The sequence below is a fragment of the Urtica dioica genome, chromosome 3 (assembly GCF_054948205.1).
Source record: "Urtica dioica subsp. dioica isolate 48M chromosome 3, U.dioica_male_clone48M_v1_H2, whole genome shotgun sequence".
Classification (NCBI taxonomy): Eukaryota; Viridiplantae; Streptophyta; class Magnoliopsida; order Rosales; family Urticaceae; genus Urtica; species Urtica dioica.
In genome coordinates, this window is record NC_142758.1 from 32,311,122 (window position 1) to 32,334,963 (window position 23,842).

Sequence of the window (23,842 nt, forward strand, 5' to 3'; positions counted from 1 at the left end):
TGTTTTGGGACCCTAAGGGGGTCCTTTGGCGTCCATGTGGGACTAGGAACGCGTACCTTTCCAAGGGGAGGCGCACAAAGGGGATGCGGCGCACAATGCGCGGCGCGCGACCCGCGGCGCGCAACCCGCGGCGCGCGGTGTGGCGGGCGCGGCGCGCGCTGGGCAGCGCCTTCGTGGGTTTTTCGCGACCGTCGTCCTTCCGGGCCCGTTAAGCTATTGTGGGCTTTGCATTTTGGGTTTGTGACATGAATGTAGTTATTTGACGGGTAGAACTCGAGTCGAGGCTCGACTCGAGGAGCGAAGCTCGACTTGAGGAGACCGACTCGAGGCTCGACTCGAGGAGACTGACTCAAGGCTCAACTCGAGGAGCGAGGCTCGACTCAAGGAGCCGATTCAAATCTCGACTCGAGGGGCTAGGCTTGACTCAAGGAGTCAAGAGTTTGGGCGAGGGCTTGAAGGCTTGCCACTCTTCAGGATCTCCGGCCTGACCATCGGCCCTTTGAGCGGCGGGCCTTCTTGGCGTCTCGGGTTTTCCGAAAATGACCGACAACAAGAATTGTTTGAACTGCACCATAAGGTCTTTTACGACCTTCAAATAGGCTTCCATTCGCTCGTCCCGTGTCTCGTATTCGTTGGAGTATTGATTTTCTATGAGCTGAGAGTCGCAAAAAGCTTGTACTTGCTTTGCTCCGACGGCTCTAACCAATCTTAGTCCAGCTATTAGCGCTTTGTACTCGGCCTCGTTGTTGGATGCAACGAAGTCGAGTCTGCATGATTGCTCGATGATTTCACCGTGGGGGATGTTAGGTGTACTCCTACTCCTGCCCCTTGTTTTGACGATGCACCGTCTACTTTGAGTGTCCAAGTGCTCTCGTCTTCGGTCATGGCGGGGTCTTCTCTTGGGAATTTGACAAGGAAGTCTGCTAAAACCTGGAATTTAGCGCACGCCCTAATTCGATATTCATGTCGTATTCGTTCAGTTCTACGGCCTATTTGGTCAATCTCCCTGACTGACGAGGGTTGTAAGAAACTTCTCAGCGATTGGGTCGTCATCACTATTATGGAGTGGGATTGGAAGTACGGCCGGAGCTTTTGCGCGGCGGAAACAACGGCTAAGGCCAATTTTTCCATAATAGGATATCGAGTTTCTGGATCGACTAATGACTTACTTACATAGAATATGGTTCGTTGGTCCCTTTGCTTTTTCCTGACGAGCACTCCACTAACCATCGCTTGGGAAACGGCGACGTATAGGTAGAGTGGCTCTCCTGCCACGGGCTTTTTTAGGATTGGGGATGTCGATAGATATTCTTTTAGTTCTTTAAATGCTTCTTCACATTTCGCGTCCTATTCGAGCTTCTTATTTCCTTTGAGGAGTCGGTAGAATGGGAGACATTTATCCCTGGATCGAGGGATGAAGCGATTGAGGGCGGCGATTCGACCTGTCAGTCTCTGCACCTCGCGTCTGTTACGAGGTGAGGGCATCTCTCGTAGGGCATGTAACTGATCCGGGTTGGCTTTAATTCCTCGTCGGGTGACTAAGTACCCGAGGAATTTCTCGGATGACACTCCAAATGAACACTTGGTGGGGTTCAGTTTCATTTGATACTTATTCAGTACCTCGAAACATTCCTCCAAATGTCCTACGTGGTCATTTTCCCTTAGGGACTTTACAAGCATATCATCGATATACACCTCGCTTAGGTGGCGCCAGCGTTTTTTAGTCCAAATAGCATGACCTTGTAGCATTATGTGTCTCGGTCTGTTATGAATGCCATTTTTTCTTGATCGTTTGGATGCATCAAGATTTGGTTATATGCTGAGAATGCGTCCATAAACGAGAGTATCTTATGTCCCGCGGTTGCCTCGACCAGTTGGTCAATATGCGGCAAGGGGAAGCTGTTTTTGGGGCATGCTTTGTTCAGGTCCGTGAAGTCAATGCATACTCTCCATTTTCCATTCTTTTTCTTTATGACGACGGTGTTTGCTAACCAATCCGGATATTTAACTTCGCGGATTGAATCAGCTTTGAGGAGTCTTTCAACTTCGTCGTTGACCACTGATGCTCTTTCGGGCAACTTAATGGTCCCTAGTGATGGAGTAATTGATCCATTGAAGCCTCTTAATTGGGTATGTTCCCTCTCAATTTTGGACTCTTCAATCCCCATCCTTGTGAGGGTGTCTTTGAAAATGAGATCTACAGAGCTTCCTCCATCGATCAGGACTCGGGCGACCTCGCAGTTAGACAAGTCGATCGTTATCACGAATGCGTCATCATGCGGGTATGTTGCCTTCTTTTTCGGAGAACGAGATTTGAACATCTTGTTCTGCTCCAATCTTGGTGGTCTTATTCATCAGCTTACGCTGATGAGCTTTAATCGAGTTGACGGAGCTGTTGCAAAATTTTGAACCGCCCATTATGAAGTCCACTCGATGTTTTGCGGTGGTCGGCGGGGAACCTGGTTCCCCTTCATCAGTGGGCCTAGATCTCTTAGGGAAGGGGTTACCCATCCCTCAGTTGTTGTTGAAGACCTTCTTTTTGTTGGAATCGATCTAGGGTTTAAGAAAAAGTTTAACGCTTCGTTAAGCGGCGGAATTTTAAAAATTTTCTTTTTAAGTAAAACTAGTTTTTACTAACCTAGACAAGAGCATATGCATGTAAATAAAAACTAATATGAGCTATAAAAGTTACTAACCTTTTTGATGCTTGAACGTTGATGAGCCTTTGGAAGGTTGGCAACGTTCGTCTCCCCTCGCAGCACGTCTCTCTTTTCTTTCCTCGGGAACTCGAGCAACCACGATAGTTTCTATCACTAAATCACTCGAAAAGAAGGAATTAGTGAGTGGGCACTTTTAAACACTACGACTTGAGAACGAGTCTCGAAGTCGCAGAGCTAAAGACTAGGTCGAGTGAGGACCTAGGTGCCAAGACAAGAGAAAACCGAAAATAAACTAGAGAGAGAGAGAGGAAGGGGCGGCCAAGTCTAGAGAGAGAAGCTCTCAATCTCTAAAACTTTGCATGAATCAATTGTGAGGAAATGAGGCTCCTATTTATAGGAGAGGTCTCACCTTCAATAAGGTAGTTTCCTCTTCTATAGAATATCACATATTCATGAGCAAAAATCCTTTATTTCCCATTCTATCTTGGGCGCCCAAGGCTGCCTCCTAGAGGCTTGGATTTGTTTCCTTTTTTGTTCCTTGGCTTGCCCTTTTCTCACTTGGCCGAAATTCCCCATGCATGTGTGGGAAATTTGTTTCCTCTTTTTCTTTTGGCAAGTATCTAAATACATTTATGCACAAAATAAACTCTCCTATTTCTCTATAGGGTAGGCGCCCATAATCTTCTAGAAAAGGCTTCTAGAATTTTCTTCACTTGTTCATGACAACATAAGAAAAGGCCCATTTAGAATTTTCAATAAAATTCTTATGAAATGAAATTAATTCACAAGGCCCAATGATCAAGTCATGGCCGAGTGAAACATGTCACAAAATGACCTTGTCAAAAAAATTTATTGACATTCATTTCATCCTTTGTCTCAAAAGACAAAAATACCCTTTTAACTATTTTCGTTCTTGTTTTGGCTTAGCTTCCAGTTTAACTATTCCTATCGATGTGATTCGTGACAGTGACCTCATGGACCCAAATGAACAAAGCTTTAGCTAAACACTTGGACTCAAAAGTTCACAAACCTTTTCCAAGTTTAGCTTAATGCCAACTGACTCCACTAAAGAGCTGACACTGAAAATCTCTCGGTTCAAATGAATTTATTTTCTACTCAAGAATTCGACCTAATTATGATGAGCGGATCCACTGAATATTATCTATGTTTACCCTTCATGAATGTCATCAGCTAGTCGGGATTTACTAAATTACCATTTTACCCTTCTAGCTGTTATTTCCTCAACTCCTTTGTCGCTTGTGAATAAGTTAGAAACAATGTATTGACGAGGAGCTAACAAGTCACATTGTTTCATCCAAAAGAGTCAAGACTCAATTTGGACACTGGCCAGTTCATTTATTCACACTCCAAGGAACAAAGCATGAGGTGACATACATTGCATTTCAGCAATCTTGTACATGAATTCCATATCTATGAGAACTTCACAAAGTTACTCATGACAGACTCACAACTTAGTACTTCACCAATAGGCCTTGTTCGGAATCACATAGTGAGTCCGAACTTTGACTTTCTCAAATGAGAATACTAAGGTGTGAAATGGCATGTCTCATTTCAGGATTAAGGTAAGCATGATGCAATTCATACATAGTGACTTCGAGACATAAGAGGTTAAATGGTTTGTTCTTATCTTGTCTCTAGAAGTGCACTGGTCAATTCAGTACCTTCGGAAGATACCTAGAAGAACTATAGAGTTCCTAACTCTCAATGCCTCATAACCAGACATCATAGATTCTTCTAACAATCATACTGAGGTCAATAGTCCTTTGACCCTAAGATTGCGAATATATCGTTTTAAGCAAACTACGAAGAGTTTGTTCATGCAAATCTACATTTGTCTCTTCGTAAGTTGTTAAGTTTGTTTATGGACTAAAAGATTATGGTTTTATCATAAAGCTTCAGACAAGGAAGATTGAATGAACGTTTCAACTTTATTAATGAATGAATAGGCAATTACAAGCAAGAGTCTTCATGAGACTTTATTACATCAAATGTTCAAAATAAAGACTACAACTCTTCTTGTGGGCACCATTGACAACAAACTCCCACTTGACTCAAAGAAGGTGTGTGTAGTCCTTCATGCCTAATCCCTCACGATGTTGGTCGAAGACCTTGTTCGCTAGGGCCTTGATGAATGGATCTGCGAGGTTGTCCACCGTTGAGATCTTCTTCACTTCCACGTCTCCGCGCTGCACGATCTCTCGAATCAAATGGTATTTCCTCTCAATATGCTTAGAGCGCTTATGGCTTCTAGGTTCCTTTGAGTTAGCGACAGCCCCACTATTATCACAATAAAGGGTCATGGGCTCGTCGACGTTTGGAACAACTTCCAAATACTTAAGGAACTTTCTAAGCCATACAGCCTCTTTGGATGCTTCACAAGCAGCCACATATTCTGCTTCCATTGTGGAGTCAGCAATGCAAGATTGCTTAATACTTCTCCACACAACAGCTCCACCATTAAGGATGAACACAGATCCCGAAGTGGATTTCCTGGAATCCTTATCCGCTTGAAAATCGGAGTCGGTATATCCCGTCATAGTCAGGTCAGTACCTGAGTATGTAAGCATCAAGTTCCTAGTTCTTCGAAGATACTTAAGAACATGCTTAACAGCAATCCAGTGCTCGGGTCCAGGGTTGGATTGGAAACGACTAACTACGCCAACGGCGAAACATATATCAGGTCGGGTGCAAAGCATAGCATACATGAGGCTTCCTACGGCAGAGGCGTAAGGAATTTTCCTCATGTCTTCAATCTCTTGTGCAGTCTTGGGAGACTGGTCCTTAGAGAGTGAAACTCCATGCCTAAAGGGTGTTTGACCCCTCTTGCAGTCTTGCATCGAGAAGCGATCCATCACCTTATCAATATAAGATGCTTGAGAGAGCGACAGGGTCCGGTTTTTCCTATCTCGAAAGATTTGGATTCCCAGAATGTACGCGGCTTCTCCTAGATCCTTCATATCGAATTGCTTTGCTAGCCAGACCTTAACCTCAGATAACTTACCCACGTCATTACCAATGAGTAGTATATCATCGACATATAGTACCAGAAACACAACTCTGCCTTCGTGTATTAACTTGTAAACACAAGGCTCATCTATTGACTGTTCAAAGCCGAAGCTCTTTACAGTTTCATCGAATCTAATATTCCATGACCTAGATGCTTGCTTTAGTCCATAAATGGATTTAAGCAACTCACAAACCTTGGTCTCTTGACCTTTATCCACGAAACCGTCTGGTTGAGCCATGTAAATGCGCTCGTCAAGATTGCCATTCAGAAAAGCTGTCTTGACATCCATTTGCCAGATCTCATAGTCGAGAGCTGCAGCTATGGATAGGAGTATGCGGATGGATTTAAGCATCGCGACTGGCGAGAAGGTTTCTTCATAGTCAATCCCTTCTTGTTGGGTATAACCCTTCGCCACAAGTCGTGCTTTGAACGTCTCAACGTTCCCATCAGGACCCCTTTTCTTCTTGTATATCCACTTACACCCTACGGGTTTAATCCCTTCAGGAAGGTCTACAAGTTTCCAGACTTTGTTGACATACATCGAGTGCATCTCAACTTTCATGGCGTCAAGCCAAAGGTTTGATTCAGAACAAGCCATTGCTTGGCTATAGGAAACAGGATCATCCATGTCAGAGACGGCTACAAGAGAGTCTCCATAAGACATGTACCTGTCAGGCTTTTGAGTAGCCCTCCCACTACGTCGAAGTACTACTTGACGAGATTCTGATGAGTTAGGTTGTGTTTCAGTTGGGGTAAGAACAGTTCTTACAGATGAGGTAGAAGCTTCCTCACCCAACTTTTCTTCAAGCACAATTTTGCTTCTAGGTTTCGCATCCTTCATAAAGTCCTCCTCAAGGAAACGAGCATTCGTGCTAACGAAAGTCTTATCGTCCTCGGGACTATAGAAAATGAAACCTTTGGTTTCCTTTGGATATCCTACAAACAGGCACAATTCTGACCTACTAGCCAACTTGCTAGTCTTTTGCCTTAGCACATGTGCAGGGCAACCCCAAATTCGGATGTGGCCCAAACTTACTTTACGGCCAGTCCATCTTTCATAAGGAGTACCAGGAACCGTTTTAGACGGAACTTGGTTCAGAATGTAAGCGGCTGTTTCGAGGGCATATCCCCAAAAGGAAAGCGGGAGTGATGAGTAACTCATCATCGATCTAACCATCTCCATAAGAGTTCGGTTTCTTCTCTCTGACACTCCGTTTTGTTGAGGTGTGCCAGGTGCGGTAAGCTGAGAAGCAATACCTTCTTCTTTAAGAAAGTCGTCGAACTCTCCAGACATATACTCACCACCTCGATCAGATCGAAGGGTTTTGATCACTTTGCCAGTTTGCTTTTCCACTAAAGCCCTAAAGACCTTAAATACGTTAAAGGTCTCGGATTTGTGTTTGAGCAAATAGACAAACCCATATCGTGAGTAATCATCAGTGAAGGTAACGAAGTATTCGTATCCTCCACGTGCCTGTTGGCTGAGCGGACCACATACATCAGAATGTATTAGTTCCAGCAACTCAGTGGCTCTTCGACCTTTATCAGAGAAAGGTCGCTTAGTCATTTTTCCTTCTATGCAGGATTCACAAGTAGGTAGTGAACCTATTGCAGAGGCTTGGAGTGGACCATCCCTCACAAGTCTCTTAATCCTTTCTAGACTGATATGACCAAGTCTTAAGTGCCATAGGTGTGTTGATTTTGTTAGATCGGAGGATTCAGAAAGTTTGATCCTCTTTGGCTCCCTAATAAGATCATTATCTATTTCGGTGTCTAAAAGAGAAGGTTGAGTGGGATAGATGTAGAAAAGAGCATTCTTCATACATGCGTCAGTGACAAAAGAATTATCAGGAAACGAAATACGAATTCCATTCTTAATGAACTTTAAACAATAATCTTGCTCACGAAGACGAGCAACGGATATTAAGTTCTTCCCAAAGGTAGGAACAAAATAAACATTATTCAAGTTTAAAGTGCGGTCTTCAAAAGACAGCGTCACGGATCCCACAGCCTTTGCAGACACCAGGCTCCCATCACCCCATTTGAAACAGAACTCGCCTTCCTCTAAGCTTTTGGTTTTCTTGAAACCATTCAAGGAACAGCAAATATGGTTAGTAGCAGCGGAGTCAAGAATCCACGTTGATACATTATCAGCTACTAAGCATGCTTCGGTAACTAGTACAATACTATGTTCCTTTGCTTTGAGATAGGCGGGACAGTTCTTTTTATCGGCCTTGTAAGGTCTCTTCACAGTTTCAGAGGCGGAGGCTTTTTGCTCAGTAGCATGTGCCTCTCCTTGATTCCTCTTTCTCTTAGTGAAACCTACAGCAGTGTGAAGTTCCTCCATAAGCTTGGTAGCAGTGTACTCTAGCTTGTTTATGGAGTAGTTCATCTTGGAGGTATCAAGAGACGCGGGGAGAGTTTCTAAGATCATATCTATGAGATTCTTCCCATCAGTCTCAGATCCTAGGATTTCCATTTTATTTAGAAAACTAATGATCAGTATCATAAAGTCTCTAACAGGAGTCCTAGCCTTCATATGACAGTTCATAAACTGTCGGACTGCTTTTTGCCTTGCTTGACGCCTTTGCCCTCCAAAACTCTCAAGGAGATTGTAGAGCATGTCAGCGGCAGTCTCGATGTCACGATGTTGCTTGTTCAGCATATTGTTCATAGATGCTAAGATATAGCACCTCACAATCTCATCGGATCGAAGCCAGGCTGCTAAGGCGTCATTGTCCTCTTGAGTTGAATCATCATTCGTCAGAGGAGGACACGGGGTGGTGAGTACCCATTTGTGCTTGTTAACGGTAGGTATTATGTCGAGGTTATGTTTCGAATCTATGTAGTTTTCGTTTTCGAGTTGGTTCGAGGAAAGAAAGATAGAGAGAGGGTTGAGAGACATATTGCCTATATAAGTTGAAACAAGTTTATGATTAGTCTTTGGTTTAGGATTTAAGTTTCATTAAGACTTTTGTAAAATCCAAAGGTGTTATGAACGAAATGACACTTTACTCCTTCGAGGGAAGGCCGCAACGAGTCTCCTTTCATAAGTAAATGACTCATCATTAATGCATAGCCAAGATGTCAATACATCAATTTTGACTAGCCACCTTGTAAATTGGTTTGATCACTCACATCCTTTCGCAGGGCCTCGAGGGAGGATTACTAGGGATTGAGTCTAAGTGTGTAACCAACCACTTAGTCCAAAAGATTGACTTTGAAAAACAATCCGCCGAGGGGAGGTCTTGTCATCATCGTCTCACTCTCGAACGTAGCTCATTGAGCAATGATCAGAGCAAAGCGCCCTTGAGTACTCTCATTTAAGAGAGGGCCACGAGGGTGACTCTTAGTCCGGCGACACTTGCACTTTTCATTAGTGTTGGGGATCGTGGGTTACAAACAACAAGTATAACCCTCCCACTTAGTTTTTGGAGTTGGTTCATCGACTCTTATAAGTTCGGAAACAAATTTCCTAGTTAGAGAGCGACAGAGCGGACAACTAGAAGAGAATCCTAGATCGACATGTTCAGAGCAGTATTAGTGCATAAAGGCACAAGGGACATACTCGATCTTTTCCTATTTTCTATTTCGGGAAAGTGCGTGAGGGAAGTGTGAACTTCAACTCACTCGAACACTTGAAAGTTTGAGATTACACATCTTTTTATTTTTCGGCTTTGTCTACAAAGAGACCTCCCACTCAAAATTTCAAGAGCATATAGATTTTGAACATATGTGATATAGATATAGTTTTGAAAACATTTTGAAAACTTATTTGATTTGGATGACAAAATATTTTCAAGTTTGAAAGTGAAAACGGTTTTTCAAAATTCAAACTAGTTTTGTAAAAATTCAATTTCAATTAATCTTTCAAAAATCAAAACTTTTAATCTTTACACATCATGTTTATAATCATATGAAAAACATTTTTGCTCAAGAAAATTTTCTCATTAGAGTTCTATAACTCATGGTAGTGGGGTTTGAAAATCCGGATTTCTAAAAAACTGGAGTTTCAGACAGCCGCGCACCTCGGAGTAAAATCGCCATATCTGGCGGCTCCGATGTCCTTTTCAGCCGAAACCGGTGGCATTGGACAGAGGACAGACAGAGCTTTAATTTGATTCAAGAATCATTAAATTTCGATTTCTGAGCAGAGAGTTATGCCGCTTTTAATGCGGGTTTACATTCCAGCTCGAAGAAAAAGAAACAAATTAAAGCTTTGTCTTTTTAGGTGCGAAAAAGAATCGAGTGTAACGGAACGTTTTATGAAGTTGTTTAAAGCTTTTATTTGTGTTTTATTAGCAGGGTAATAACATAAAAATAAAAGAAATAACAACATGCATAAAACGATTCAAGTAAATAAACGAAACTAGCAAGAAAATAAAACTAGTCACAAAATTTACTCGAAAATTCTCAAACCTTTAAAACACGTTTTTCAATATAAAAAATTAAAAACTTTTAGAACTGATTCTAATGTGTTTTAACATCATCCCAAACTCATAGAAAATCAACATGGTTTTTAATTTAAAGGCATGAGCAATAAATTAAAAAAAATCTAAGATTACAATTCTAACTTGTCACAAAATTAGTAAACTTTCGAAAACGATTTTCAAGCTCATAATTTAAAAACATGCACATGCATTCCTTTGACCATAGCTCTGATACAATTTGTTGGAATCGATCTAGGGTTTAAGAAAAAGTTTAACGCTTCGTTAAGCGGCGGAATTTTAAAAATTTTCTTTTTAAGTAAAACTAGTTTTTACTAACCTAGACAAGAGCATATGCATGTAAATAAAAACTAATATGAGCTATAAAAGTTACTAACCTTTTTGATGCTTGAACGTTGATGAGCCTTTGGAAGGTTGGCAACGTTCGTCTCCCCTCGCAGCACGTCTCTCTTTTCTTTCCTCGGGAACTCGAGCAACCACGATAGTTTCTATCACTAAATCACTCGAAAAGAAGGAATTAGTGAGTGGGCACTTTTAAACACTACGACTTGAGAACGAGTCTCGAAGTCGCAGAGCTAAAGACTAGGTCGAGTGAGGACCTAGGTGCCAAGACAAGAGAAAACCGAAAATAAACTAGAGAGAGAGAGAGGAAGGGGCGGCCAAGTCTAGAGAGAGAAGCTCTCAATCTCTAAAACTTTGCATGAATCAATTGTGAGGAAATGAGGCTCCTATTTATAGGAGAGGTCTCACCTTCAATAAGGTAGTTTCCTCTTCTATAGAATATCACATATTCATGAGCAAAAATCCTTTATTTCCCATTCTATCTTGGGCGCCCAAGGCTGCCTCCTAGAGGCTTGGATTTGTTTCCTTTTTTGTTCCTTGGCTTGCCCTTTTCTCACTTGGCCGAAATTCCCCATGCATGTGTGGGAAATTTGTTTCCTCTTTTTCTTTTGGCAAGTATCTAAATACATTTATGCACAAAATAAACTCTCCTATTTCTCTATAGGGTAGGCGCCCATAATCTTCTAGAAAAGGCTTCTAGAATTTTCTTCACTTGTTCATGACAACATAAGAAAAGGCCCATTTAGAATTTTCAATAAAATTCTTATGAAATGAAATTAATTCACAAGGCCCAATGATCAAGTCATGGCCGAGTGAAACATGTCACAAAATGACCTTGTCAAAAAATTTATTGACATTCATTTCATCCTTTGTCTCAAAAGACAAAAATACCCTTTTAACTATTTTCGTTCTTGTTTTGGCTTAGCTTCCAGTTTAACTATTCCTATCGATGTGATTCGTGACAGTGACCTCATGGACCCAAATGAACAAAGCTTTAGCTAAACACTTGGACTCAAAAGTTCACAAACCTTTTCCAAGTTTAGCTTAATGCCAACTGACTCCACTAAAGAGCTGACACTGAAAATCTCTCGGTTCAAATGAATTTATTTTCTACTCAAGAATTCGACCTAATTATGATGAGCGGATCCACTGAATATTATCTATGTTTACCCTTCATGAATGTCATCAGCTAGTCGGGATTTACTAAATTACCATTTTACCCTTCTAGCTGTTATTTCCTCAACTCCTTTGTCGCTTGTGAATAAGTTAGAAACAATGTATTGACGAGGAGCTAACAAGTCACATTGTTTCATCCAAAAGAGTCAAGACTCAATTTGGACACTGGCCAGTTCATTTATTCACACTCCAAGGAACAAAGCATGAGGTGACATACATTGCATTTCAGCAATCTTGTACATGAATTCCATATCTATGAGAACTTCACAAAGTTACTCATGACAGACTCACAACTTAGTACTTCACCAATAGGCCTTGTTCGGAATCACATAGTGAGTCCGAACTTTGACTTTCTCAAATGAGAATACTAAGGTGTGAAATGGCATGTCTCATTTCAGGATTAAGGTAAGCATGATGCAATTCATACATAGTGACTTCGAGACATAAGAGGTTAAATGGTTTGTTCTTATCTTGTCTCTAGAAGTGCACTGGTCAATTCAGTACCTTCGGAAGATACCTAGAAGAACTATAGAGTTCCTAACTCTCAATGCCTCATAACCAGACATCATAGATTCTTCTAACAATCATACTGAGGTCAATAGTCCTTTGACCCTAAGATTGCGAATATATCGTTTTAAGCAAACTACGAAGAGTTTGTTCATGCAAATCTACATTTGTCTCTTCGTAAGTTGTTAAGTTTGTTTATGGACTAAAAGACTATGGTTTTATCATAAAGCTTCAGACAAGGAAGATTGAATGAACGTTTCAACTTTATTAATGAATGAATAGGCAATTACAAGCAAGAGTCTTCATGAGACTTTATTACATCAAATGTTCAAAATAAAGACTACAACTCTTCTTGTGGGCACCATTGACAACACTTTTTGGGCGGAGGACCCAAATCGACATTTTTTAGTTCAGCATTTGCATATTTTTCGGCCAAGACTTTGCGCATAGTTTCGCAATTTATTGTGGCATGGCCGTTGGTCTGATGAAAATTGCAGAACGCGTTCGGGTCCCTAGTCCACTTTTTCTCTTGGGGATCTCCTTCCTTGCTTTCATCTCCTATGTTGAAATTAAAGCCCGGAGGGACGTGCTGCTTTCTGACTTGTTGCCCGGCTTCCTGGGGGTTTGGGCCTTCGGGGGTTGCCCCCAACTCTTACGAGCCGCCCCCATGTGTTCCCATATGACTTCTTTTCGACCGTACGCTGTTTCGCTAAAGAGGCGAATTCCTCCTCGGCCTTAGCATAGTGTACGGCCTTGTGGATTGCGTCTTCCAATGTAAGGGGGGCGGTTTATAGTCATCTCCAGTTTGAATCTCGATTCATGCCACAAACCGTTCCTTAGAGAGGTTATGGCAGATTCGGGATCAATGTTAGAGATTTTTGAGAGAACCTCCTTGTAACAGACCATGTAGTCCTTCAAGGACTCGTTCTCCTTCTGCTGGATCCCTCACTGATCTGCTATCGTGAGTTCCTCCTCTACGAACATTGAATAATGGTTTAGGAATACTGCGGATAGTTTGGCAAAACTATCGATAGAGTTAGGCTCAAGTTTGGAGAACCACTCCAAAGCAGCTCCAAACAGGCTTTCAGCGAACAGTTGGCAGTACCCCGCCTCTTTTTCTCTCTATGTCAGCATAGCGCGTCCCATTTCAATTTGGAAGGACATGATATAAGCCTTCGGATTCGACGTTCCATTGTACCAAGGAAGGCGGACCTTTCCTGCGTCACCGATGAACACGTCGGTGATGTTTATAGCGAAATGAGTCCTTCCCGTTTCTGCAACGAGTCGGTCTATTTCGGGGGCCGAGCTGGTCGCACTATGAAATTTTGAGTGGACTGCTCTCAGTTCGGCCATCACCGATTCCTTGAATCTTTTGAACTCGGTCATACTGGCTTCGCCCTCTTGAGAGGGGCGAAGTCCTTTGCGCACTGGGGTGACTGTAGTGACTTCGGTCTGATTGTACTGTGTCTGGTTCTGCCCGCCAAAGTATTGGTGGGTAAACATTCGAGAGGTCGTCGAAGGGCGAGGTTCGAAACTTGCTGGGAAGGATCCAGGGGGTGCTCCTGCTGGTGGGGGCGGGGGCAGTCCGGGTGGATCGATCGTAGCTTCAGTGACGACCTCTTCTATAGTCCCTCCGAGCTAGGAGCTCGGACCCAGTGACTGATCTATCCCTTGGGAGACCTAGATCCCGACAAAGTCCGGGCGGACTCCAGGAGGAAGAACCCGGCTCGTCTGCGCGGCTAACGCCGCGTTCAGAGTAGATTCTGAGGCGGTCATTTGGGCGGATCCCGCCTGGGGATCCGGAGTATTCTGAGGGGTCGAGAGGGAATCCTGTTGGAATTGATCTAGGGTTAAGAAAAAATTTTACGCTTCGCGCAAGCGGCGAAAATTAAAAATTTTCTTTAAAACAAGTAAAACAATTTTACTAACCTAGACAAAGAGCAAGTACATATAATTTAAAATTATAAACGAGCATTATAAGTTTACTATCCTTTGAGAAGCTTGAACGTTGAGAAGCCTTTGGATGGTTGAAACGTTCGTCTCCCCTCGCAGCACGTCTCTCTTCTTTCCTCGGGAACTCGAGCAACAACGAAAGTTTCTATCACTAAAATCACTCGAGAAAGAAAGGAATTAGTGTGTGGGCACTTTTAAACACGACGACTCAAGAACAAGTCTTAAAGTCGAAGAGCTAAAACACTAGGTCAAATGTGGACCTAGGTGCCAAACCAAAAACGAAAAGAAAACTAGAGAGAGAGAGAGGGAAGGGGGCGACCAAGCTAGAGAGATAAGCTCTCAATCTCTAAAACTTGGGATGAATGAAATGTGAAGAATGAGGGCTCTATTTATAGGGGAGGTTTTACCTTCAATAAGGTAGTTTTCTCTTCTATAGAATATCACATATTCATGAGCAAAATTTGCTCTCCTTCCCTTTATTCCACACGGCCAAGAGAGCTTCTAGAAGCCCTTGGATTTGTTTCTTTTTTTGTTCCTTCCCTTGCCTTGGCCGAATTTCCTCTTGCCTTATAGATGAAATTTGTTTCCTCTTTTTCTTTTGGCAAGTATCTTCATGCATTAATGCACAAAAACTCTCTCTTTTTCTCCTTGGGTTGGGCGGCCAAGAAGGCCTTCTAGAAGGTGTTTCTAGATTTTCTTCACTTGTTCATGACAACATAAGAAAAACCAATTAAGAATTTTCAAGTAAAATTCTAAGGAATGAAATTAATCCACAAGGCCCAATGAACTCATCATGGCTGAGTGATATAAGTAATCATATGACCATGTCAGAAAATTTATTGACATTCATTTCATCCTATGTCTAAAAAGACAACAATACCCTTTTGACAATTTTCGTAAAACTTGTCTCGTTCTTGTATTGACTTAGCTTCTAGTTTAACTATTCCTACTCGATATGATTTGTGACATTGACCTCATGGATCCAAATGAACAAAGCTTGAGCTAAAATACTTGGACTCAAAAGTTCACAAACCTTTTCCAAGTTTAGCTTAATGTCAACTGACTCCACTAAAGAGTTGACATTGAGAATCTCTCGGTTCAAATGAATTTATTTTCTACTCAAGAATTCATCTAATTGTGATGAGTGGATCCACTGAATATTATCTATGTTTACCCTTCATGAATATCATCAGCTAGTCGGGATTTACACAATTACCATTTTACCCTTCTAGCTATTATTTCCTCAACTCCTTTGTCGCTTGTGAATAATTTAGAAACAATGTATTGACGAGGAGCTAACAAGTCACATTGTTTCATCCAAAAGAGTCAAGACTCAATTTGGACACTGGCTAGTTCATTTATTCACATTCCAAGGAACAAAGCATGAGGTGATATACATTGCATTTCAGCAATCTTGTACATGAATTCCATATCTATGAGAACTTCACAAAGTTACTCATGACATCTTCACAACTTAGCACTTTACCAATAGGTCCTTTTCAGAATCACATAGTGAGTCCGAACTCCGACTTTCTCAAATGAGAATACGTAAGCTGTGAAATAGCATGTCTCATTTCAAGATTAAGTTAAGCATGATGCAATTCATACGTAGTGACTTCGAGACATAAGAGGTTAAATGGTTTGTTCTTATTTTGTCTCTAGAAGTGCACTGGTCAATTCAGTACCTTCAGAAGATACCTAGAAGAACTATAGAGTCTCCAACTCTCAATGTCCCATAACCAGACATCATAGATTCTCCTAACAATCGTACTGAGGTCAATAGTCCTTTGACCCTTAGATTGCGAATATATCGTTTTAAGCAAACCATGAAGAGTTTGTTCATGCAAATCTACATTTGTCTCTTCAAGTGTTGTTAGGTTTATTTATGGACTAAAGACTAAGGTTTTATCATAAAGCTTCACACAAGGAATAATGAATGAACGTTTCAACTTTTTATTAATGAATAAACAATTACAAGCAAGAGTCTTCGTGAGACTTTATTACATCAAATGTACAAAAGAAAAGACTACAACTCTTCTTGTGGGCACCATTGAGAATAAATCCAACCGAGCATTAAGAATCCGGTTGGTTTCTTTCTGACTTTCTATTTATTTTGTTCAGCATATCCAGGATTGTCCTGATCCTCGGAGGGATTTCCTCTCCTGATTCATAATGAGTCGGAGTGAAAGACATGGTGTTTCTCTTCTAGTGAACTTGCTTCTTTCGAGGTTGGTCTTTCTGAAGTTTTCCACAGATGGCACCAAATTGTTGATGTCGATTTCGGGATCGCCAACAATCACAAATTATAATACGATATAGATTTGATTTATTTAGATATGGGTCTCAGAAGACTTCATATAAGAAACAAAAGTGGTATAAAAAGAAATGAACGAAGACGAATAAAAGAATTTAATATCTTTATTGATGATCATTTGTGTTACAAAGAGGGGCGAAGTGTCGAACTCTAGCAGGCGAGCTCAACAATAAAAAATAACAGAGAAAATACCGAGAATAATTGCGTAGGCTTGTGTTTGAGAAAATCAGCATATCAGCTTCTATTTATAGCAGAAGAGAATTCGTCGAAGAGGACACGTGTTGATCAGCTCGGTTCCGCCACGTCGCTGGTCGAAGTCGTCTCAGATCCGGTCTTCGCGGTGAGGTCTTCTATCTGACGAAGACTGGTTCCTTCGACTAAGTCAACAGGGTCGACTTATCCTTCTTTGGCGATCTGGGTTGCTGACTGGGTATGGGCCGACCTTTAAGAGTCGATCTGGGCTGGTTGTTGGGCTTTGGTCGAACTAAAGCCCAATTAAAATGATTTTATTTTTAGAAAATTGATTTTTAACCCCACAAGGATAAACTAAATTCAAGCCCAATGAGGGTGGATTCGTATGTATAAAACGCACTCATCAAATACCCTTAAACTTGAACCATTGCTTGTCATTAAAAACAAGTGTCATTCACAAACTTGGCATCAGTGTCAAGTGTAGTCGAAAGCCTCAACCTAAGAAAATGAGTAAATTTCCGAACCGAGTCAATTTGCGTATGAGATACAAAAAAGTAAATTTTACTTAGCGACCATCGCAATACATTCCCAATCAAGATCCCCTGAGTGAGTGAAATATATCCCGAAATAGAGATGAGTTCATTCAAAAGTTATTTTACACCTTCTAATGTCAAATGCTCGAAGTAGTTGAGAAATGCCTGACTTCTCCACTAATGCAAGACACTTACCTGAGAACTCATTAGAGCTTTGTCGGCTTGTGATGTTCGGCTATGATCAATGATAAGATAAGGTAAACTTAATGGCTAAAGGTCCACCTAGCGACTCAAATCTCACCAACTCTCGCACGAAATTTTCACTCACCTATTTCCCATGTTCATGGCATAGAATTTCTCCTTTCGAGAACGTTTCCTCTTCCGAAGTTTTTTATTTCTCAAAAGAGGAAAAATGTGCCTGAGGGTCATGTGGTGCTATCTTCTTTGGTGGCGACGAAGAAGAAGACTGATGAGAAAAGGGAAATGGAAAGTGGAAGAGAATAAGAAGAAGTAAAAGAAAGAAAATGTGGGTTTGAATACGATGAAGTTCATGAAGAAGAAACCTGCGAAGAAGATTGTTGAAGAAGATCTTGCAGCATGCGAGGCAACATCTGGGAAGAAGAAGAAGAGGATGAGCTTTCTAGAAAGCTTCCAAAGTCTTGGAAGCATTCTATTGCAAGGTAGAAGCTTCCAAAGAAAATCCCTCCTGCTCCTCTTGACAATGTGTTTTTTCATGCTGAAGAAAATGTGGTGAAGAGGAAGTTTGTGTGCTACATGAGAATTGTCCCTGAAAGAGAGCTGTCTCAGAAGGCTCAGAAGATAAGTTAAGTCATGGATTTGCTAGGAGATGCCCAGTTGCTAAAGACAGTTGCTGGGATTGGACCAAACTATCCCAAACTTGTCAAGGAGTTCATTTGTAACCTGCCATCTAAACTCAATGATCCTGACAGTCCCGACTTCATGAGTTTGTGAGAGGTCATTGCTTCACTCTCTCACCGACCGTGATCAATGATTACCTAGGTCGTGGTAGGAATAAAACTAAGGATCGTTTGCCGCATGTGAAGATCATTGTGGATGAGCTTTCTGGTCGTGATGACAAGGAATGGCTGGATAAGGGATTGATTTCCCTCTGTGTACCTAAGTACTAAGTACTCACTCTTCTATAGGATTGGGATTGCCAATGGGACTCTTTTGTGTCATGGATGTGGTGTCACCCCTGCTCTCGCCAATAGGTACTTGCTCCTCTTTCGACTTTGGGGAATTTATTTTTAATCAGATGGTGAAGCATGCAGAGTCATATGTTGTGAAACTCCTTATTGGATTTCCCTCATTGATCACCAAAGTCCTTCTCTCCCAGAAGAAGGATGTTTTTACATTGGTTGGCATTTTGGTTCAGGCAACTCTATTATTCCTAGTGTTGTTTCTTGCATCGCATAGAACATCCTTCATCACTTTATGCTAGGATACGACGTGGCCTCCCTGACAGCTTTTTGTCTGTCCTCATCTTGATGTGTGCCATCTGTCCTAGTGTCTGATCATAGGACATTCTCGTCTCTTGTCTCTTATAAAAAAGAATGTCATACCCTAGGAAGGGCAATACACTTTACACGCCGAAATCATCTCTTCAAGAGAAAAAAGTGTGGATTTTTATTCTCTAGGATTTGATCCTTATCGGCGAAGACAAACCTAGCTTTTTACAGTTGTTGTTATTATTGTTATTTATATTCATTGATACACTGGGAGAGTGTAAGAGTGAAAAGTGAGGGGAGCTCAAATCTAGGGGGAGCCTAGGTTAGTGACTCCATATGATAGTTTGGAGTATGAATAGTGAAAGGTGATCATCCATTGTATTCCCGCATGTACTCATTCTATTGTCTAGTGGAGTTACTCTTTTTACTGGGATTCAAATCCCCCCAGAGTAGGCAGTTGAGTCCGAACTGGGTTACCACTCTTAGTGTCATTTACTTGCTTTTATTACTTGTGCTTTGTTGCTCTTTCAGTTGTTCCTAACAACATCTAAGAAGACAGGTTACACAGTAGATCTGGACTTTCAAGTGGTATCAGAGCAGGCACCCTAAGTTTATGGGTGAGATTTATACTGATCTTGCTGTTGTTGCTGGAAATGGACACATTTAGGGAAGGAGACTCTATTTCTCGAGCTCCTCCTCTCGATACGCCTACTGGAAGACTATGATGAGAGCTTTTATCAGGTCCATCGATCACAAAACATGGAAGTCCATTATTACAGGCTGGGAAGCTCCCAAGAAGGTGTTGAAGGATGATGTTACCCATGTGAAGAAGCTTGAGATCGAGTGGAGTCCCACAGAAGATGAAGCCGCTCTCTCTAACTCCAAAGCTCTTAATGCCATCTACAATGGTATTGACAGAAATGTGTTCAGGTTGATTAATACTTGTGAGAGTGCCAATGAGGCTTGGGATATCCTTGAAACAGCTTTTAAGGGGACTGATAAAGTAAAAAAAATTCTCAGTTACAACTTGTCACCACCAAGTTTGAGAACATGAGAATGCATGAGGATGAAACCACAAGCGAGTTCTATGTGAGAGTTAGAGATCTTTCTAATGAGTCTCACTCTCTCGGGGAACCCATGTCGGATGTCAAGCTCGTCAAGAAAATCTTGAGATCTCTTCCTTAGAGGTTCAAGATCAAAGTGACCACCATTGATGAAGTGCATGACACATCTGCAATGAAGGTGGATGAACTCATTGGGTCCTTACTCACCTACAAGATGTCATTCTTACGGTCCTCGGAGAAGAAATCAAGGGCTCTTGCTCTCAAGTCCTCTGCCCCCGACTCTTCGTCTCCTCAAGCTGAGACATCATCAGAATCTTACGAGGAGTCTCTGGCCTTGATGGTCAAGAACTATGGGAAACTTATGAAAAAGTTCGACGCTCAGTGATGAAGAAAGCGAATCTGGTAGTGATGCAGGAGAGGATGGAGGCAATAACTTTCTTGCCTTCATGGAAGGAAGTTCTGACCTGCATGAGGATCCATCAGAGGAGAATAAAGGGAAAGTTGCCCTGGCTCCTTCTGAGTGTTCAAATGATTTTAAGTTAGCTGGAATTGGGGAACTCAATGAAGAACTTCTTCTGCATGCCTATGAAGTCATCATGTCTCAGACAGGATCATCTGAAAGTGTTAATTCTTGTTCTAGAGAAGTGGAGGAAGAATTAAGTGATGAGGTCTTACTGGAGGCATACAAGACTCTATTTGTCAAGTGGGCAGACGAGTCTAACATCTTCCTCAAGAAAAAATTGAAGATAGAGGACTTGGAATGCAAGCAAACCAGCTTGCTTAAGTAGATTGAAGAACTGAAGAAAGACTCTCCTGAGATGCTGAAGAGGGAATCGCTTCTGGGTGAAAAAATTTCATCTTCTCAAGGTCATTGGGAGTCTGAAGAAGAAAATCTCCAAACTCAATGCTGACTTGGGGAATATGACCAAGGCAGTTCAAATGTTAAAATTAGGAACCTCTAACTTGAATGAAATTTTGAAAAATGGTCATCCCTCCTCTAGTCATAGAGGTCTTGGGTATCACTCTGGTTCCTCTTCTTCTCGAAAAATAGTCTTTGTGTTTCCATCCCAAGTACCAGTTGTCAATGTGTGAAAGGTGTCTCCAACATCTCAAAAGACTTCAAGTCATGTGTTACCAAGGTCAGCTCCTAAAACTTACTGGAGATGTCATTTTTGTGGAAAATGGGGACATATCCGCCCATTCTGTTACTCATTGTATGGCAGATTTCTAGAGCGGAAAAACACCGGTCAAAATGTTCTCTTTGCCTAGAGCAGATTTCCCAGGTTGAAGGTAGACCTGAGGGAACGATCTAAGAGGAAGTCCTCTCACTCTTTGGCTCACCAAGTTTGGAGGATCAAGCAAGATCATAGAGCTCTTGTTGCGTACACCTTTCTCAAGGCTACTGCTAGAAATGACTGGTATTTTGACAGTGGGTGTTCAAGACACATGATAAGAAACGGCTCGTTTCTCAACAACATAACGAGTTGCTCTAAGGGACATGTCACTTTTGGAGGTGGCTCTACAGGTACTATGATTGGAAAAGGAAAGCTAAATTTTTTCGGTCCTCTAGTCCTTGACAATATCCTTCTTGTTGATGGCCTCAAAGCCAATCTGATCAGCATTGGTCAGTTGTGCGACCAAGATTCAACGGTCACATTCACCAAAAATGACTGTTCTATCACCCGCAAGGACAACTCAATGTACATGAAGGGATTGAGATCCCCTGACAATTGCTATTTATGGTCGGCTCCTTCGACTCCTCCTTCTACTTGCTTGTAAGCAAAACTGTTATCACTGATCTCTAGCACAAGAGACTTGGGCATCTGAATATGAGGAGCTTGGGCAACCTTGTGTCCAAAGAGGTTGTTCGAGGTCTACTTGAGCTCAAGATCAAAGAAGGAATGGTTTGTGGTCAATGACAAGTTAGGAAACAAGTTCGTACATAACACAAGAAAGTTGACTTTCTCACCACCTCTCGTGTTTTGGAGCTCCTTCACATGGACCTCATGGGTCCCATGCAGGTTGAGAGTCTCGGTGGCAGAAGATATATCCTTGTAGTTGTTGATGACTACTCAAGGTACATCTGGGTTGAGTTCCTCAGAGAAAATTCTGATGCCTTTGACGCATTCCACACTCTGAGTTTGAGGTTGCAGCGAGAGAAGGAGAACTCTTCAGGGAAGATTATGAAGATTCGCAGTGACCATGGAAGAGAGTTTGAGAACAACAAATTTCTTGAGTTCTGCAATTTTCAAGGGATCATGCATGAGTTCTCAGCTCCAATCAGTCCTCAGCAGAATGGCATTGTGGAAAGGAAAAACATGACAATTCAGGAGATGGCTCGAGTTATGCTTCCTGCGAAATCTCTACCTTATCGCTTCTGGGTAGAAGTGGTTAACACTGCTTGCCATATTCACAACCCCGTGTCTATTCATCCCGGCATGTCATGCACCAACTATGAAATTTGGCGCGGGAGGAAGCCCAATGTTAAATATTTTCACATCTTTGGCAGTAAATGTTTTGTCCTTGCTGACAGGGAACCCGAGAAGAAGTTAGATGCCAAGAGTGATGAAGCCGTCTTCTTACGGTATACTTCTAGTGGTGCTCCTTTCAGAGTCTTCAACAAGACGACTCAGTGTATTATGGAATCAAGAAATGTGGTGGTGGATGATGAAGACAGGGTCTCTGAGGAAGATGAAGTTAGCAACTCTCCTGATATTCTTACCAGTGTCCCAGAGGATGTCTTAGACACTGATGATGCTTCCGTTGTCTCAGAGGAAAGGGCTACATCTGACTCTCATGTGAAGAAAGTTTCTAGCAGAGTAAAGAAGAATCATCCTGCAGAGGCTATCATCGGCAACCTACACGATAGAGTCACCACAAGGAGAAAGAAACCAGTGAACCACGGAGAGATGATAAGAAATGTGTGCTTCACATCCAGGATTGAGCCAAATAATGTCACTGAGGCTGTCAGTGACGAGTTCTGGATGATTGCTATGCAAGAAGAACTGGTCCAATTTGAGAGGAACGAAGTCTGAAAGCTTGTGCCTAGACCACATGAGGTAAATGTTATTGGTACCAAATGGATCTTCAAGAACAAGTCTGATGCTCTAGGCAATGTCACAAGGAATAAAGCTAGGCTGGTTGCTCAGGGTTACTCTCAGATCGAGGGCCTGGACTTTGATGAGACGTTTTCTCATGTGGCAAGATACGAAGCCATTCGCCTCCTTCTTGGTATTTCTTGCCTCAAAAAGTTCAAATTGATCCAGATGGACGTCAAGAATGCTTTCTTGAATGGTATACTCAATGAAGAGGTCTACGTCGAACAGCCTAAGGGGTTTGTAGACCCTAAGTTTCCTGATCATGTCTACAAACTTCATAAAGCCTTGTATGGTCTGAAGCAAGCTCCTCGTGCTTGGTATGAGCGTCTGGCAGAATACCTCACTCAGAAGGGGTATGTCAGAGGTGTGAAGGATCAAACTCTATTCATTAAATGATCTGGTTCATAGATGATGTTTGCTCAGATCTATGTGGATGATATAGTCTTTGGAGGGATGTCCCAGACTATGGTAGACCACTTTGTAGATCAAATGCAGTCTGAGTTTGAGATGAGTATGGTTGGAGAGCTCTCATACTTCCTGGGATTTCAGATCAAGCAATTTGAAGAAGGAATTTTCTTATCCTATAGCAAGTATGCCAAGGAACTCGTGAAGAAATTCGGTATCGAGTATGGGAAACCAAAGAGGACTCCTGCCTTTGCCACAGTCAAACTCTCTAAAGAAGATGGAGTTGAGCCGGTTGACACCAAACTGTACAGAAGCATGATTGGGAGCCTCATGTACTTGACAGCAAGCAGGCCTGGCATTTCTTATTCAGTGGGTGTATGCGCTAGATTTTAGGCTCAACCCACCTCAACTCATCTGAGCTATGTCGAAAGGATCATCAGGTACATCTATGGCACCGCAGATTATGGTATTCTCTATTCCTTTGACACCAACTCTTGCCTTATTGGGTATTCTAATGCAGACTGGGGAGGTAATTCTGATGATAGAAAGAGCACCTCAGGGGGATGCTTCTTTCTTGGAAATAACCTGATCTTCTGGTTTAGCAAGAAGCAGAACTGTGTCTCCCTTTCAACTGCGGAGGCCGAGTATATAGC